General features: G+C 48.7%; 2 long non-coding RNA genes across 2 annotated transcripts in view; one reads left to right on the top strand and one right to left on the bottom strand.

The window, feature by feature from the left end:
* The first annotated feature begins 5,037 nt into the window (after positions 1 to 5,037).
* Positions 5,038 to 9,746, top strand: LOC135916453 (uncharacterized). The gene is made up of 2 exons (XR_010568939.2): positions 5,038 to 6,264; positions 9,586 to 9,746. It is a non-coding gene; the product is annotated as an uncharacterized lncRNA (long non-coding RNA).
* A 130-nt stretch (positions 9,747 to 9,876) lies between these two features.
* LOC139059162 (uncharacterized) overlaps positions 9,877 to 17,765 on the bottom strand; it is a 477,146-nt gene continuing 469,257 nt past the window's right edge. Inside the window, exon 4 of the long non-coding RNA XR_011513967.1 lies at positions 9,877 to 12,493. This is a non-coding gene — a long non-coding RNA (uncharacterized lncRNA). The remainder of the gene's footprint in view (positions 12,494 to 17,765) is intronic.

The following is a 17,765-nucleotide window of genomic DNA, read 5'->3' as shown; positions in this document are numbered from 1 at the left end:
ACAATCGTTAGTGTTGTAAACAATGCTTGAACGGCTGCGACGACGTACTGAAAGCGTAAGTCCAGTTAGTTTTACATGCATTTACTGCATTTGTACAACATTAATAAAAATTCAAAAGAAAGTAACATAAAAGTAATCGTTTACACTTTAGTATTTTGTAACTTTCGGGGGGGGGCAGTAACTGGTAACTGCAAGCAATTACATTTTTGATTGAAGTAATCGTAATCGGTGGCTTTGTTTCTGTAAGTGCACAAATTGTATTGGTCCGTTCTTATCACCAGTGCACAATACGTGTCGTCGCATCGGATTTAATGTGGTTTGTGACCAGCGCCGAATATGGAGGCAGTGCACCATAAAAGTACCATGATCGTTAACCATCGGAGCTAAACAAGTGCCCAAGCAACATATGCAAGCAGGAAGTTATCGGTTGATATTGACACTCACTGTGTCATAATTTCTTACCATTTTTTTTTACCGCGAAGTTTTATTTATCCAATAGCTGTGAAACGTTCCAGACAGATGGGAGGGAAGAGGGAAAGGTGCCATAGATCACGGAAGGTGAATTAAAAACGGGACGCGCAGCCACTTCCCACCTAAAGGCGTCACCAGCGCTCAGTTGCTTTTCAAAAGCGTAGGCGACCGGCTCGCGCGCACGTAGGACACCGGCTCGTTCCCGTTCTCATCGAAGCCTCGTTTAGAAACTGGGCGCGTTCCTCCCAGCGGGGCGCCCTCAGTTTGCGCACGCCGAGAATACCCGTCTTTGTGGGCCAGCGGCGCCGCACAGCGCACGCGGATGGACCGGTGAGAAGGAAGGCGGTGCCCGCGTTCTGTACTCAACGACGCTGAAAGCGCGGTAGGAGAGAAAGACCGCTATCGGTGACCCCGACCTCGAGCCGTCGGGGAACACCTGCCGCCGCTGATGCCAGCGCGTTCTGTACCGCGATGCTCTGAGACGCATAAACCACGGGTGGCGGGCGTTCTCGGCTACACACTCTTGGAGGGGAGTGGGCTGAAGCTCGGCGCACATGCCGTGCTAATTACTCGACGCTTTGGATGCGCAGGTGCCGCTAGGGGCAGGTCTCCCGGCCCCAAGCGGACTCGTTCACACGCATGAATAGGTGCGTGTATGAGCGCTTGTAAACAACGCGTATGTCTGTGTGTAATTAATACAAAAAATATAAGGCAGATTGCATGCATATGTCGGGACCGGTGTTAAGAAAAGCTTTTCGTGATGTTTGCGCAAATTATTCTGCAAATTGATGTTTGCGCAATAAAACAATTATGCGTAGCTCTGCTATCGCAAACACCAGAGACCAGCGGAGCTGGGGGAAGTTAAGGCTTCAGAAAAATCCATGCGGTATTCTTCTGTGGAACTGTGGAAGTGGGGGGGAGGAGGGGGTCGGTTAGGACGGCGCGCCATTTGAGGCACCCGCCGCAACAGAAGAGATTTGTTGAGACGCCATGCGTCAGTGTCGTGTGCCAGATGGGGCACCAACGTGACGCGGCGGCAACCGCCGCGCCTTAGCTCTGATGCACGCTGGCTCCGACGCCATGTACCTGGTAGCTTCTTGAAAGACGCCGAAGCGAGCGCGCTAGTTTTTATGATGATGATGACAACTTTATTGTACCGCCAGATAAGGAGGCCCCCTAGTTCCCGTCACCGGTGCACAGGCCAAGGGGACGGGGGCCGGGACCTCCGCGATTAGAATCAAGCAAATGGGCCTTGAGTCTTCGCAGCTTCTTTCGCCAGGCGGATAGTGTGTTGCTGTGGAGTAGTGTCCTCGCTCCGCAGCAGGGTTTTCCTGGCCTTTCTACAATTTATGTTTGCTTTAGCACCTGGGGAGCTAGCGCATCCCCAGATTATGCGATCGAGGGTCCCTCTCGCCCCACAGTGTTTGCACTTATCGTTTTCTCTATCATGTTTAACATGGTATGCCCAGACCGGGTTTACGAAGTTCCCAGCTTGCAGGCGCCGCCATGCGTCTGCCTCGTTATTGTTTAGACATTTATCCGGTGGTGGCACCAGTCTCCTGCGTAGCCCATAATTTTCGACAATCTCCGTATAATTTTGCAGACGCTCGTCCATGTTCCGGCAGTCGGGCGGCTCCACAGCCACCCGGAAGTAGAGAGCTCGGACTAATTCTCAGAAGAATGACGTCACACCACCCGTGTCCCCGCCGCGCCGCTCCTTCTTTCCCACTAGGCTCCACCCACCCTCGCCGCGCCACTATGCTGCGCGATGCTTTCCCTCTCTCTCAGCTCTCCCTCCTCCAGATAGCTGCGAACGTCAAGAGAAACCCAGCAATCTTCTAACAGCTCCATCGTAAAATATGCAGATGCCACACTGTGGGAATCGATGTAAGCAAAGCTTTCTGTGCTGGTTGCTTTAATTGACGGTAATGAGCGGTGATGTTGATGGCGAAATCTTAATTTCTTCAGTGTTTTGTCCAATACGAGAGTCGTGAGATGTTAAACGTTACGTTTCGTGCACCACTGCTGTTTGTTTGCGTAGTACACTGAACGCACATAAGGAGAAGGTGTTTGCTTGAAACGCTGTTGTGTGCCATGCTTCATACGCCCTGAGAGGGTTGAGCATTGTCATTGCCTCACATGGCACATCGCATCTTGGCAGAAATCTTAAACTTGAATTGAATTACGGGGCTACACGTGCTGTACTGTACGTGCTGTATGGGGCTGTACGTAATCTGATTATGAGGCACGCCGTAACGGCGGACTCCGGATAAATTTTGACGTGGTGGTGTTCTTTAACGTTTTCCAAGATCTGAATGCACGTGGATTTTTTTACTTCGCCGGCGTCGAAATGCGGCGGCCACAGAAGTGCTGATTTGACGTGCGATCGCTTCCGTATTTCGCCTAGACCCTACGGTGATATTATACGGCTCTGCATCTGCACGTCCTGTGTCAGTTGCCCGCTTGACGAATTTGCATGGTGTTTATTTTTCAGAAATAGCAGAAAGGTAGTGTACCATACCTTGAACTTAACTTCATCCAGTTTTCCGCAACCGCTGTCGTGTCTTGGTAGTAGCGTTTCCTTGCCTTCTCACGTTGCCTTTTCCTTATACACCCCCTGCCCCCTTGTATGGGTACTGCGAGCGAAGGGTGGCAAGGCTATGATTCACTCGTTTCTCGACTGCGTCGGTACTACCCATTCTCTGTCTCTTGATAGCATAACTGTTTTTCATGATAACAACTCTCAAGGAGCATGTGTTAACCATTCGTCTGTCGCTTTGTATGATAGTGAAATTGCTCAATATTAGACGATAGTGTGTCGATTATGATGCATTTTATGTGACTTGTTAACATGAACGGTAATCAAACGGTATCAGGAACAGTTGCTCTGTTGCCCATGCGTGGTGATCGTATGATGGGTTCGAGGGCATATACGTGCTGCATTTAGGAATAAAAATTCAGTTGTCAGTCCGCGCTAGTCTATGTGTCCTTTTCCTGTCTTCGTTCAGTGTGCGCAAAACTTTCCACAACGGATAATTACAGCTGTCAAGAGGCTATTGCGGCGACGCCCAGGGAGCTCCAGAGGGCATTGTGCACATTCGACGCGGTGCAACAGAACAAACGAGTTTCTCGCGTCGTCTTTCCTCCCTGCCTCGCTCCTGTCATGCATACACATGCTCTGAACTCCCCGTCCCCCTCGATGCGGTGTGCCAGACAGCAGCAGCAACAGTAGCAGCAGTGGGAAAGTCGAAGGAAGAGGCAAAGAAAGCTTCGCTTTAAAAAATTACAGCGACGTTCCACTTTGTGAACGCGATTTACGCGCAAGCGTATGGGTGCTATTCCCTTTTTGTGCATTGTGCGTAGGATGTTTGCGTTGTGGCAAGCCTGGGGAGCCTCCTGGGCAAGCCAAGTCCGCACCTTTTGCTGGACTTGTTCAGCTCGTGCCTGGTGCTTAGCGACGACTTCGGGGTCGGTTGACTCGCGCTCGGCGTGCCACCGCTTGCGTCGCTGCTCTGACCTCGCTCAGCGCTCGGCCTCTCGATCAGGAGACGAACCCAGTAGGCCCATAGCACACACAGAACCAGTAGCAACTGCCAGAGGAGGTAAACCCAGCGTGCCTCCGCCTACCCTCCTCCTCCGCGATGCTTCCCCGCTTCGCACAACGCCACCTAGACTTTCTACTAGGTGACGTTGCTTTGCCGAGCGCATATTACTACACATGCGAAGAAGAGACACCGCGAACATGCACAGCAATGAAGAAGAACAAAATAAACTTTATTGTAGAGTGAAAAGATTGATGTAGTTGGGGCCCTTAGTACAAGGCTTCAATGGCTGTCGCCGCCGCTCGTGCTCGTCGTATCAGGACCAGACCTGAGGCCCATGCACAGGAAGCACCGCGACGTCGAAGCACAAACGGAAAGGGCGCGAACGCAGTCGCGGACGCTAAATTGATCTCGATGTTGCGACCTGGCACTGGCACGTGATTCTCACCTCCACCTCTAGGCGCCTTCCTGCTTCGGCGCTCGCTTCCCTCTTGAGGACAAACACAACAACACCTATTTTACAGAGGGAGCATGTACTCTTGCGCGTAAATAAATGTATTGGCGCATGAATGGAGTGCAGGCTGCTTCCTGTCACATGATTTAGGGTTTTACACTTAAACTGTTATACAGACTTTTTCATATAACTCTAATACCTTTGCACGTGTAACACATACATAAAACGTACAGAACATACTGGGTGTGCCCCGTAACTTGTTCCTAAAGTTCTTGAAATACAAAAAAAGGTTTTACGTGACTCGCGCGGCATTTTTTTCATATTTTGCGTATTTTCTTTCAGGCTTGGAATAAACTTTTATGTAGCACGTATTGAGCAACAGAAAGCCTGATCGGGAATTTTATTGCGATAGCAATTATATGGATACTCCAGGCGCATTCTTGCCTTCGCCGTCAGCGCCGGTGTCACCATGATGTTCCGTATAAATTTCAAGGGCGATAACATCGTCACCGCTCACCGTATGCTGCATCTGCGCGTGAAAACTTGCGAGAGTGAGCCGAAGATGGCAATTCAATCAAGCGCGCGCAAGGAAGGAAGGCAGGGAGGAAGCGCACCGTCTTCGGTCGCGCGCTAGGCACCGGATGGAGAGAGCGAGGGAGGGGGTGCGTTCTACTCCGGCGGCAACAGCGTATGGCGCGGCCGCGTGGGTTTTATCGCGAAAGGCATCTGCGATGGGAACAGAGTCTAGATGCCCCTATGGCTCATAGCTGTATGTGCGCTGTGTTCTCGCCGTTCACGTTGCGTTGAAGCGATAGGCAGCATGAAGGTCACTTCGCTCGCCGATGCTTCTGCGCTTTCCCACGGCAACGTTTTGATACAAATAGCTGCGGTCATCAAGTGTGATGAGTTCCTGTTTGCCCGTGCACGTGTGACACCATGCTTTTTAATTTAGTTATAAGCGAATGTTTACAAGGTTATAAGGCCGATAAAACCGCTATCCTTACTTTATATAGCAGTCTACTAACTTAGAATTGCAATCGATGCTTCGCCTATTGGGCGAAAATGCGGCTTTTTTCGGTATGTTATACAATTTTCTCATTGACACTTTTGCTCTGAATATAACACTTGAGCAGTTGATTCATTAATAATAACTAGTTATGCAATTAGGTAAATACAAAACATAGTCAGAGTTGCTCCAAGCAACGGCAAACATTACGTTTGTTCTGTCGAGCTATGTGGTACTTGCATATTTTTAATATTATTAAATTTTGGCGCAAGCTACGTGGGACACATGGTGCATGAAATGCAGATATAACATATGGTACACATATTGTGTAAATATAACGTAGTGATGCAAATGTTTCGATGTGGATGCGGTGTCCGTTTCAACGAGGTAGAAATGCACACTAAGTTTATTAGCTGCAAACACATGTGTTTGTCAGTCTTTTGCACTGCCCATTATACCACCACTTACAAGAGTTTCTTCACATTATGCATCGTCTACAGAAATGCCAGTATTCGTGATCACCGATGCGACTTCGACTTGCACCATTTCACACAGTTGCACGGCCGACGTGTAATGAATGGAGGCCATGCACAGACCGAACCATTGTTTCGTGCTATTTTCTTGTTGGCGCTACTGGTTACATAACACAACGCGGAGAAGTAGCACATGCGTCGAGAAGCACGAGATGTAACGACGTCTTGAAGCCCTTAGCAATCAGGTGGTTAATCGTGCCACTAGTTTTCTTCGTGGGCAGTGGTGAAGGGCTAGGGTGACAGATGACAAGACGCGCAGTGAAGACGTCTTAGAGAGAGAGAGAGAGAGAGAAGGGAAGACGGAAAGGCAGGGAGGTTAACTAGACTGAGTCCAGTTTGCTACGTACCCTACGCGTGGGGAGGGGAATGGGGAGTGAAAGAGAAAGAGAGAGAACTTAAGTGTAGGTTGTCTATAGTCGCGCACTCAAGTCCGTCGCCTTCAGGTAGCGAAAAAGCGCTCTAACTGCTTTTTGGGCCAATGAGCTGTGAGGCCAGGCTCCCAAGATCTTCGCTTCCGTGAATGGCCTGTCATCCAGTCTATTTAATGCACACTGGAGAGTCTCACGTTGATTATCGAAGCGAGAACAGTGGCACAGAAGGTGGCTGATGGTCTCTTCACACTTGCACTTAGCGCACATTGGTGAATCCGCCATTACAATGCGGTAGCTGTAGGAGTTGGTGAATGCTACTCCTACCCACAGCCGACACAGCAGTGTTGCGTCACGTCGTGGAAGGTTCGCTGGTAATGTAAGTTTTAGTGATGGGTCGAGACTGTGTAAACGACACTTAGAGTTCTGTGGTGTATGCCAGCAACCTAACGTGATTGCACGAGCAAGACTGCGAAGCTCTCTTGCAGCGTCGACTCTGGATAAAGGTATAAGGACTGTCGGTGAGCCAGCCTGGGCACGTCGGGCAGCGTCATCGGCGAGGTGATTACCAACGATGCCACAGTGTCCCGGCAGCCACTGAAATATGATGTCATGTCCTCGTTCAGATGCGCAATGGCAGGTTTCGTTGATTTGTGACACCAGCTGTTCATAATTGCCACGTCGTAAGCTTCGCAAGCTCTGGAGGGCTGCTTTCGAGTCACAAAATATTGCCCATTTGTTGGGCGGTTCTTTTTCAATGTATTCGACAGCAGCGCGAAGAGCGGCCAGTTCAGAACCTGTAGATGTCGTTACGTGAGAAGTTTTGAACTTGATGACGACCGATTGAGATGGTAGAACAACGGCGCCCGTAGAATTTTCGGACACGGAACCATCCGTGTAAACATGAATTCGGTTAGCATATGAAAAATGTAGAAGTTCCAATGTGGTCTGCTTGAGAGCCGCGGTGGGCAGGCTAGCTTTCTTCACTATTCCTGGAACAGCAAGGTACACAGGAGGCTTCTTCAAGCACCACATAGGGGATGGCGTTCTTGTTGCGGGTGAGTGCCTCAAAGACAAAGAGTGCCGGTTAGCCGCAATCGATCTGGAGAACGCTGCCTTGGGTCTTTTCTCAGGCAAGTGAGCGAGATGGTGGTCAGGAACTCTGGATATATGGCGAACATGCGCCCGGAGTGTGTCGATATCTATATAGGTCCTTATTAGGTTGTCTCTCGCGAGGGCAATTGTTGCAACGGTTGAAGCATTTCGAGGTAGCCCCAGACATGTTCGAAGGGCTTGGCCTTGAATGCTCTGTAGGACATGGATGCTAGTTTTGTTAGCATTGGACAGCACTGGTGTGCTGTATCGCAAGTATCCTAGGAAGAGCGTCCTGTATAGTTGAAGCATAGATGCCACGGATGTGCCCCACGTTTTACCGGCAAGAAACCTTAGTATATGGGAGATAGAAGTAAGCCTCTTCTTCAAGTATGAGATGTGGGGGCTCCATGAAAGGTCTCTGTCTATAATAACGCCTAGGAATCGGTGAGTTTTTGCGTACGAAATTGGTTGGTGGTCAATAGAAATGGGGTACCAGGTCATGGGCTTGTGGGTAAAGGCGACTAAGGCGCACTTCTCGGTCGAAATGCTTAGGCCTTGCGCACGCAGGTACGATGATGTTAGAGTTACTGCTTTTTGGAGCCGTGCACGCACCTGGAGACGTGTAACTGCCGAGGCCCATATGCATACGTCGTCAGCATACATTGAGAGGTTTACTGTATGCGGTAGAACGTCGGCAAGGCCAAGGATTGCAAGGTTGAACAAAGTGGGGCTAAGAACCCCACCCTGAGGGACGCCACGATAAGTGTAATGGTCAGTAGTTCGGCCATCTGCACTGTGCACAAAGAAGGATCTTTTGAATAGATAGCTCCGAATCCACCGAAACATGCGTCCACCAATTCCATTATTTTCCAGGGCATCAAGGATGGCTTCATGCGTTACATTGTCGTAGGCGCTTTTCACGTCGAGGAATAGTGCAACCGGTATACGCTTGTGGTGTTTTTCTTGTTGTACAGACGTGACTAGATCGATGACGTTGTCAATAGACGAACGGCCTCTTCTAAAACCAGCCATGGCATCGGGGTATACGTTGTGGCGCTCAAGATACCATTCTAGGCGGGTGAGAATCATTCTTTCCATGACCTTCCCAACACAGCTGGACAGCGCAATGGGTCGGTAGGACGCTAGGTCAAGTGGCGACTTTCCAGGCTTCAGGAGTGGTATCAAGCGGCTGGACTTCCACCGCTCAGGAACGACGCCATCAGTCCATGACTGGTTATAACATTCCAGAAGTCTGCTTCGGCCATCTTCACCTAGGTGGCATAAAGCAGCGTAGGTGATGCCGTCTGGTCCTGGCGACGATGAGCGCCTGCATGAGGCCAGAGCAGCGTCCAATTCCTCAAGTGAGAAGGACACATTCAATTCCGGTAAGCGTGTCGCAGGAACCTCACCCAGAATTTCGTCACTGATGGTGACCACACTGCCCGCAGTCTTCACACAGAAGTCTTCGGCTATATCGACCTGTGAGTGGCCTTGATAGAGGGCTAGGGATGAGAATGGGTGTCGTTGCTGTGGAGACGAGCCAAGGCCGCGCACCGTCCTCCATATGATAGACAGTGGCTTGCGGGGGTCAAGTGATTCGCAGAACGTCTTCCACCGTTGTTCCTCCAGCCTGTCCATACGACGTTGGATTTTCTTCTGTATACGTCGAGCGACTCTAAGGTCATGAATTGACTTCGTGCGCCTGTATCGCCTCTCGGCTCTTCTGCGAATGGTTCGAAGTCGCTCAAGCTCCATGTCAAAATCCGTACGTTTTTTAGCGGATGTAAATGTGTACTTAGACGATTCCAGTACACTTGTAATAAGATTCTCAATGGTGCCGGTAAATCCTTCTTTGCATGCCTCTTCCACCTTTGTCTTATACGTTGACCACCTTATATATACTTGTCGGGAAGTACAAGAGGAGAAGCTTCCGAATCCAGTGATACTTAAGTAGGTGGGAATATGGTCACTACCATGAGTCTCGATGTCAGAGAACCATCGAACATTTCGATCAAGTTGCCGTGACACCAAGGTCAAGTCTAAGCAACTGCTGTAGTTCGAACCACGCAAGTACGTCGGACTGCCATCGTTCATAATGCTAAGTTCATGGTCTTAGGTGGAGACGTCTTAGGTGGAGGACGGTAACTACCGGCTTTCCGGTTTTCGTATGAAGACGTCAAAGTCTCCGGTGAACACCAACGGAGTCATCTCGTCGTGCCTGTTGTAGTCACAGATTACTGATCCGAGTGTATACAGAATGAAGCTCACAGAGAGAAACGATAATCACTACGATATCCATGGTCACCACGTGTCATTGTCCCACTTTCCTCTTCCAGTTGTAATGCTCATTAGGCTTCTTGCTGATCATGGCCACCCAGTGTCGTTTTCTTGTCTCATGTTCACGAGTCAGCACACGCCCGCGTTCTGTATCACGCTTCGCAACGTAGCGAAAATCGTCTCGTTCCACTGCGCGCTTCTTACGGAACTCTGCCACACTCATTCATGCTTTGGTCCCCAGTAGTCGGTGACGTGTTTTGATGCATTGCAACTAAACCACTCGGCTGCTTCTCGTGTGGTATAGTTGGTAAGTTGGTAGCAGGTAACGAACGGGTCTGCATCCACTGTTCAAGACAAAGCCAGCAGCCAGCGCACAAAAGATGGAGGGAAGAGATAAAGAAAGCTTACCTTTACCTTCAAGTCCTGCAGTATAGGCTCGTCATGGCCATCAGTTACGGCAACAAAAAACAGACTTGGTAGAAGTTTACGTCAGCATGCACTTCCCGAACCCCCCCAAAAATTAGCGCGGCGAGATAGTGAAATGGATGACGGCGTGGTCGCTTAGTCCCGGTAGTAAAGTCAGGGATGACACGGACGCAGGGGCAGTGGTCAGTACTAGGTCCAGCACATTCGCCGACCGCGCCGTGACGCGGGTGGGTTCTTTTACGAGCTGGCAAAGATTAAACGCTGCGCACATGTCGACGAAGGTCAAGCACTCCGACGAGCCTGAAGTCACAACGGGACACGGATCGTCCCACAAGATGCCAGGAAAGTTGAAGTCCCCCAGAAGAAAAATGGGAGCCTTGGGATACTTGCCCACAACTTTGGTGAGGCAATCGTACAAGTCGTCACAAAAAGACGTCGCCGCGCTGGGCGCTCGGTAACAGACGCAAAATATCGCCTCCTTTTCATTTACGCGAATGCAGGTGCAAAGAAATTCAAGGGGAGATGGAATTGGAACCTCGAAAGAGGTAATGTCCCGGGACACGGCCGTGAGTATTCCTCCGCCGGAGCGCCCGAAGCGGTCGTGTCTGTAGACGGTGTAGTTCTTCTCGCACATGAACAGGTCACAGTTGTCTACTTTTTCCGACAGCCACGTTTCCGTCAGCACGACCGCATCTGCCAAGCAGGTGTCAATTAAGGACGATAGTGCGTGACGTTTGTTGAAGACGCTCCTTATGTTTGTGAATAGAATAGTGTAGTCTCTTGCTGGTGTTGTCATGGTGCGCTCAGTGGTTACAGTTGAAGGCGTTACTGTTTCAGCAGCGCTGGGAGCTGCGCTATGCGGCTTCACTTCACGTACGGTGTCTGTTTCAGCACAGTACATGTAACATTTCCCGTTGGTGTAAAGTTTGTTGTAATGCAAATTGAAAGGCTGTCCACTGGCTTTGCCAAAATCGAAAAGCTTCTTTCGTGCCTGCCTTATAGGCTTGGAGAAGTCCTCTTGCAGGTTGATTCCAGTGCCTTTCAGTTTTGATCTCTGCGAGAGAATACTGGTTCTGACGCCAAGTGAAGAAAACTTAACGACGATCAGGCGACATCTGTTGTCAACAAAAGTACCTATTCTACGTGCCCGCAAGATATCTTTCTGGGAAAGTTGTACGGACAAATGGTCCGACAGAAGAGATCGCACCTTCTGCTCAGTCTCCGACCACGTTTCGGTCGAGCTGTCCCCAACACCATAGATAATCAAGTTGTCCCTGCGAAACCTGTCCTCTTGATCATCGAATTGCCGCTGAGGCGCTGGGTTTTCTCTTCTGAACGTGTCATCGGAAGTGGGGCGGTCACCTTCGAGATGATCACGAACCCCTTCGCGTGCGTTCACCTTCATTTCGACGGCTGCCAATCTGGAGCTGATGTCAGATACTTGATTCTCGAGCTTTCTTTGACTTGCCATGACTACGTCGAGCGTCGACATCAGCTGTGCATGACGCGATTCTAGGTTGCTGGTGAGAGATTCAATTGCGGCAACTACCTCAGCGTTAGTCTTTGTAACATCCGGTTTTGGAGGACCGGGATTTAGTTCCACGTCGCCACACATAATAAGCAGGGTCGGCACATGAGTGCAATAAACGATTGATGGTGCAATGAGATGTGGACTTGGACTGAAGTGCAAATTTCCGTCACGGTGGTAAGAGTTCCTCATTATACATAGCAATAACAACGACTCCTTCATTGCAGTCATGACTTCTGAAGTCTATAAAGGCTTCTTCTGCAGACCCCTACAGCCTTTAGTCGGGTCACGTTCGCCTTCTTGTGGAACACTTAGTTGCCTTATGTCAACGGTAAAATATAGTTTTATATTAAATTCAGAGCAGGGAAGATCAGCAAACACGAAAGGGGGTGGCAGGAGGAAGGTACTATTTCATCAAAATAGTTGAAAGCCTTCAGTTACTCCTATGCGCCCACGCGGCCACAGAAGTACGTAACAACGCTACTAGAAGCCGCTATTAGCCTCCAGTAATGCTTCAGTCTGAAGTCACTGAAGTCTATCTGGTATCTCGGTAGTGGTAATTTAGGCGGAGGGCTCAAATTCCGGGATGTCGGCGTGCAGGTGCGTCTTGTTGGGATTAGAACTTCTGTCGGGGTTAAAAATCTTGCTACCAAAACACGAGCACGGCATCATAGCTTGTTGACGGAGACACGGGCTATTATGGCATTGACGAATGAAGTGACGCCGAGGTTGGGCTCCTGTAAAAAAAAAGGAAACAAAAATCCGCAAGGCAGGTGACCGGCGCTTGCTGTATCTGGAAAGAAAAAGAAAAGGGAGTGTCGGCGTAAGTGCGACTGTTTTCTGTTAAACATGTGCACTTTATGTGTGGACTTCCTTTTTAATTTTCTTATCGAAAACTGCACGTTGCTCATATTACTACCACACATGATTTGATATCATCATTTCAATGTTCTTGATTACCATGTTGTCCTAGCTCGATTAGATAATGCTCATAACGGGCAGTTTAGTGTGGTCATTCAAATGTTTATTGTAAAGTCAAGCAGCTATGTCTCGATTTCTCGGAGTGATGCCATCAACGCCAGCAAAAGAAAACAAAAATGAGGCCCAATATTGCGCACGAGAACTGCGCCTCTGGAAGTTCTCGGCAGCTGAAAAAAACATTGAATTAACTGAGCTGTCAACAGGGCGCTCATGTCACACGGGCTTCGAACTGAAATTTGGGGGCCTATATTCACAAAAATCTTCTTGCGCAATACTTATTTCGTAAGAGGGGATGCCGTCGGCATGTTGGGCATCCCATTACCGAAGATGGGTGGCCAGTATTGACAAACTGCACTTGGGAATTACTGAAAAGCCTTGCGACATCAACTCCCGTTACGCGTACAGAAGCAGCGCAGTATCGCGTAATGCTTTTGCGTCGTCTAATGGAGGGTATTGGCCCGAGTCAATTTTCGTCTCGGCAAGCGGTGCCTTGAAAGCAAGCCACTGCTAGGCCTTCTGAGCACCGACGACAGCCGCTGCAGCAAGTAAATAGCGCACGCGAGGCGATGGGGCGCGTCTGCACGTTGCATAATCGTGCTCGTCTCGCACAGAGTGCAGGTGTTATTGATAACGGGAAAACGTGTAAGCCGATCGATGGAAAGTGGAAATGGAAAATGAGAATTGCGCCACCTATTTTTTGGACTGTGGTACTTCTCGTATGGCGTCAGCATTGGATGACTCCAGAGAGGGGAAACCCGCCCACCTGCCAGCGCATGCTCAGAACAATTCTCGAACTATCAAAAAGAAAAGCACTCCATTCCTGCGCGCCTTACACGTGCTTGGAGCTGTACCTAAACGATGTATTACGCGGATCAACATGCGTGACACCAGATCCAATAGTAACGGCCCCCAAATGCAGAGTATTCATGTTTCAACAATATTGTATAGTTTGTTCTTCAACTGAGGATGACTATCTTGTACGTCATTCTCGTTAAGTGGGAGACACTGTATATACATTAGTATTTATCATAGTTGTATTCAGGCGCTAACAGTAGCATAAACGAAGCTTATCGAGACGGCTAATCTTTCAGTAGTAGATGTACCTGCAGTAAGCGTCGTATACAAAGCACATTTTTATAATTTGATTGGAACAATGTTCAAGAAACGCTGGTTTGAATACTAATAAACTGTTTCCTATAAGTGTGGACGAATTTATGTACATGGTTCTCCATATTTTTGTGTAGCTAATACTGCTCACGCAGCGCTGTGAATTCCTAAACACGACTACGTAAGTGACTATATAAACAGGATGTCAGAGACATTAAATGAAAACATCAGGTTGAGCTAGATTGTAGATTAGCCTTTGTAATAACGAGTTTGTCATTAGTAGCGAGAACGAACGTTTTCGCAAGCGAGAAAATGACGAAAATTAGAAATGAGAATGGTATTTCTCATGTGGCGTCAGCACTTGCTGATTCCCAGAGAGCGGCAGAGAGGAAGATCACGTGGGGATCACATCAACTCGACCGCTTTGACGCGCTAGATTAATATTAGGTAGCAGCAGCGGCACCTTCGGTGGTAATTAGGTACCCAACAGAATCATGCATTGGCACACATAAAACGATAATATACATGTAAACGAATAAATACATTAATTTAATTCAGGGTAATAAATTCCTTTATTGCGACAAGTTCGGCAAATTGGGCGGGCTGGTAAAGTTGCATGGTGACGGGTAAACAGTGCAGGACAAAGACGTAGACTAAGAAAGGAAGAAGGCGTAACAGGTTCTGACTTTAAAGTATATGTTTATTCAGAATCTCGCATCCCCTACATACTCCTCTTATCCCGGCGATCTTACATAAGCAAACGGAAAAGCAAAAACAAAGAAAAAAGCAAATAACAATGAGAGAACTAGCACTCTAAGTCATAGCGTTGTACAGCCCAGGCGCACATTTTATGATCAATTAACAAGGCGCCAAATCAACACGAGCGTGACAGCAAAACAACCAGCCTTTTGTATCCTTCAGTTTGCCTTGAAGCATCGCTAAATTCACGCGCGAAAAAGATGAAAATTAAGGGCTGCGTTTAAATTTCATTAAACGTCGGTGAGAGGAGACAACTATGTCAACGCGAGCGTATAGTTCACGACCCCACTCTGGGCGAAACAAAGCTGCTGGAAACTTCCTGCTTAGTCCTTGTTATACGCGTCGCGACGTACTTCCTCGCCAGCGCACACGGCGTGTGTTGCTGGCACTGGGGCACGCATAACATAACCCACAAGAAAAAAAGTTCCATTAAGAAGTTACAGCATCATGAAAGGCGTTGACATGACCTACGAATCATGTTTTTCTCCTTAGCGTAACCTACACGGAGGTTAATGAGTCCGTGACAGGTTGCGCAGTCAAATGTCTCACTTAAAGGCATGCGTAATATGCGCTTCAAGAAAACAAATCTCACAGGTGGGATCTATAAAGGCCAATCAACGATGGGTTTGGAAATAAAATGAGCTTAACACGCACAAAAGTTCAAGGTATTGACAGCAGGAAAAAGAAAACGCTCAAATCGTGTGCCTGTTAAAACACAGGACATATTTACAAGTCCCAGGAACTGCGTTTCTCAAAGATTTCCTATTGACAAGTATTTTGTGGTGATTCCTTCCCCTTCATTCTACGCCACTCTTACCATCCTCCATTCACCGTCGGCTGATGCAATTGATAATCAAGGTGGAGCACCACTCTCACCACTGACGAAGCGCAAAAAGAAATTACATCGGCATAAACGAATTACTATTACGTAATCCCGACCCTGCTTTCCAATCAGAAGGTTATGAGAAACCGTAACCGAACGGCGCGAGTCAGTCCAGTAATAGTCAGCACCAATAAGAATGTCAATCCCGCTTCCCGCCAAATGGGCTGGTGCCACAGTCACATCTGCCAGTCCATTCATGTCGCCTTGCACCTTTTTTAGGATTTCCTCAGGCACATGAAACCGATCAAAGCAGATCTCTGGTATTTCCAGAGCTTCGATAGAGTGCTCTTTATACAGCCGTATAGACTTTTTAGCCAAATTATTGCTCTCCTGCGCTTCTCTTTGATAACGTTTCCTGCTCTTCCGAATGAGCAGGTTGTGATGCCCTCTTCACCTACGACCTCGTCTTCACCTACGACCAGTTTGAAAGGTTTTTAGTGACAAAGCTTCGTTGGCTACCTCCGTCAAAGAGGAGACGGGTGAGCGCTCTTCAGCCCTCTGCCCATACTTGAGCGGTTTGGAGCAGCACAGTTGGTACCTTTTCAGATTTCTTCTCTGTCGAAAAGTGCAACTCTGTGACTTTGTTCTCGGGTGGCTTCCATGAGGGGTCACACATCTGAGTCAGATGTGTTCTGACACATTCCCTGCACTTTATTCGTCTGGTGCGGCATTCCCTTGAAGTGTGCCCTTTTATGCAGCATCGGAAGCACCGTCCAGCCGCAGTGAGCCTTTTCTTCTTTTCATCGAATGAGATCTGCGCCTGACACGCGTGAGCCACATTATTTCTTGCAGCACAGAATGCGCATGGATCACTGCTTCGAATTAACCGCAGAAAAAAGAGAAGCTGCTGATCCTTTTTGAGGTTTGCTGTCTTCTTTGTCTCGATGTTTTGGGCTTGATTCTCCGGCTTCGAGATTACCAGGTGGCAGTGCCCTTTCCCGGTTCTCTACTTCTGTTTTCAGAAAAGCATGTAAATTCTTGATGCTCATCCCATCATCTTTGCTTGCAGAGGAAAGTCCTTTATGGTATCCGACAATGAGATCGGTTGGCAGCATTCGCAGGAGTGCCGAGGAGAGCAGGGCGCCGTATCTGTCCGTATCTACGAGCGCCGTGAGACTAGTGATATTGCGCTGCAGGTGGTCACAGAGTCGACGTAGGCCGATGGGCTTCTTTTCGTTCCCTACCGGTGGCAAGTCGAGTAACTGAGTCAGGTGCTCTTGGATCAGCACATCTCGTAGACCGAAGCGCTCTTTTAGAAGTTCGATGTAACTTGCCCCAGTCACTTGAATGCCCGCAATGGCCGCTGCGGTTTTTCCCGAAAGCGCCGATAGCAATTACAGAAACTTCTCGGTGATGGAGAGGCTGTCACACCGCTTGCTCGAACAGCTCCTAGAAGGACTGCCACTCCGTGGCGGCGACGCTAAATCGTTGAAACTCGAGCTTCGGTAGTTTCACTTTGGACTTTGTCCCCGCCGGAGGGCCGTCGGTCTGCGCCCGCGTCAGTCACCGCTATTTCTGCTTGTTTTGTTCACAGGCCTTTTTCTGCTTCCTGGCGGAGTTTTGCCATGTGTGCGACAATACGGTCGTTGTATTATATGGTCCGTACATAATGTTACTATGCAGCTTGGTCTTGCACTAAAGGCTCGATGGCTGCGTCCACCTCGTTTAGCAGTATTTGGAGCGCGCTAAGCCTCGCAGAGAAGACATTATGAGCTCCTTTGTATGCATGGCTCTCCAAGAATAGGTCAGCTTCAGAAATCAGTTTAGTCACTTGAGTTCTCAAAACACTTCTTTTCAGTTTGAGCCGTTCCATCATGGCATCAGTGTTTACAGTTCGCTTACCGCTATGGGGCTTGAGTCGTAGTGTCCGTTTCTGCTGGGTGTGGCGTCCAAGGCCTTGTGGAAGGCGCGCCTCGTCGACCGTTTTGTGCCCGAGGATCGTTGCTGGTTTTCCCCGAGCTCGTTGTGCTGTCCACGTCTGTTGACCTCGTTGCCTCAATGGTAAGTTGGATCGTTTCACCCGGGTTTCGGCACCAAATATTGAGGAAATTATGGCAGGTCACAAAGAACAGCCTGCTTTGTTTGAAGTGAACAAAACAAGTAACCTTTATTTCGATAGTGATGCCCGTTGCAGAGCGAGTTCGGAGGAGCACAGGGTTGCCTGTTGACAAAAATAATGAGGCTAAAGTTGGCAGTTTCTTCACCAACTTCCGAACATCATGCCAGCAGAATGCCTATACAGCCGGGGTGTGCGAATATGTGAAATATTTACCAATGGAATACTCCCGCTTTTCTAATTTGGGATTCAATTCCTTCAAATTTCTTATAATGTATG

This window comes from Dermacentor albipictus, chromosome 4, assembly GCF_038994185.2.
Source record: "Dermacentor albipictus isolate Rhodes 1998 colony chromosome 4, USDA_Dalb.pri_finalv2, whole genome shotgun sequence".
Lineage (NCBI taxonomy): Eukaryota > Metazoa > Arthropoda > Arachnida > Ixodida > Ixodidae > Dermacentor > Dermacentor albipictus.
This window is presented reverse-complemented; position numbering and strand designations above follow the sequence as displayed.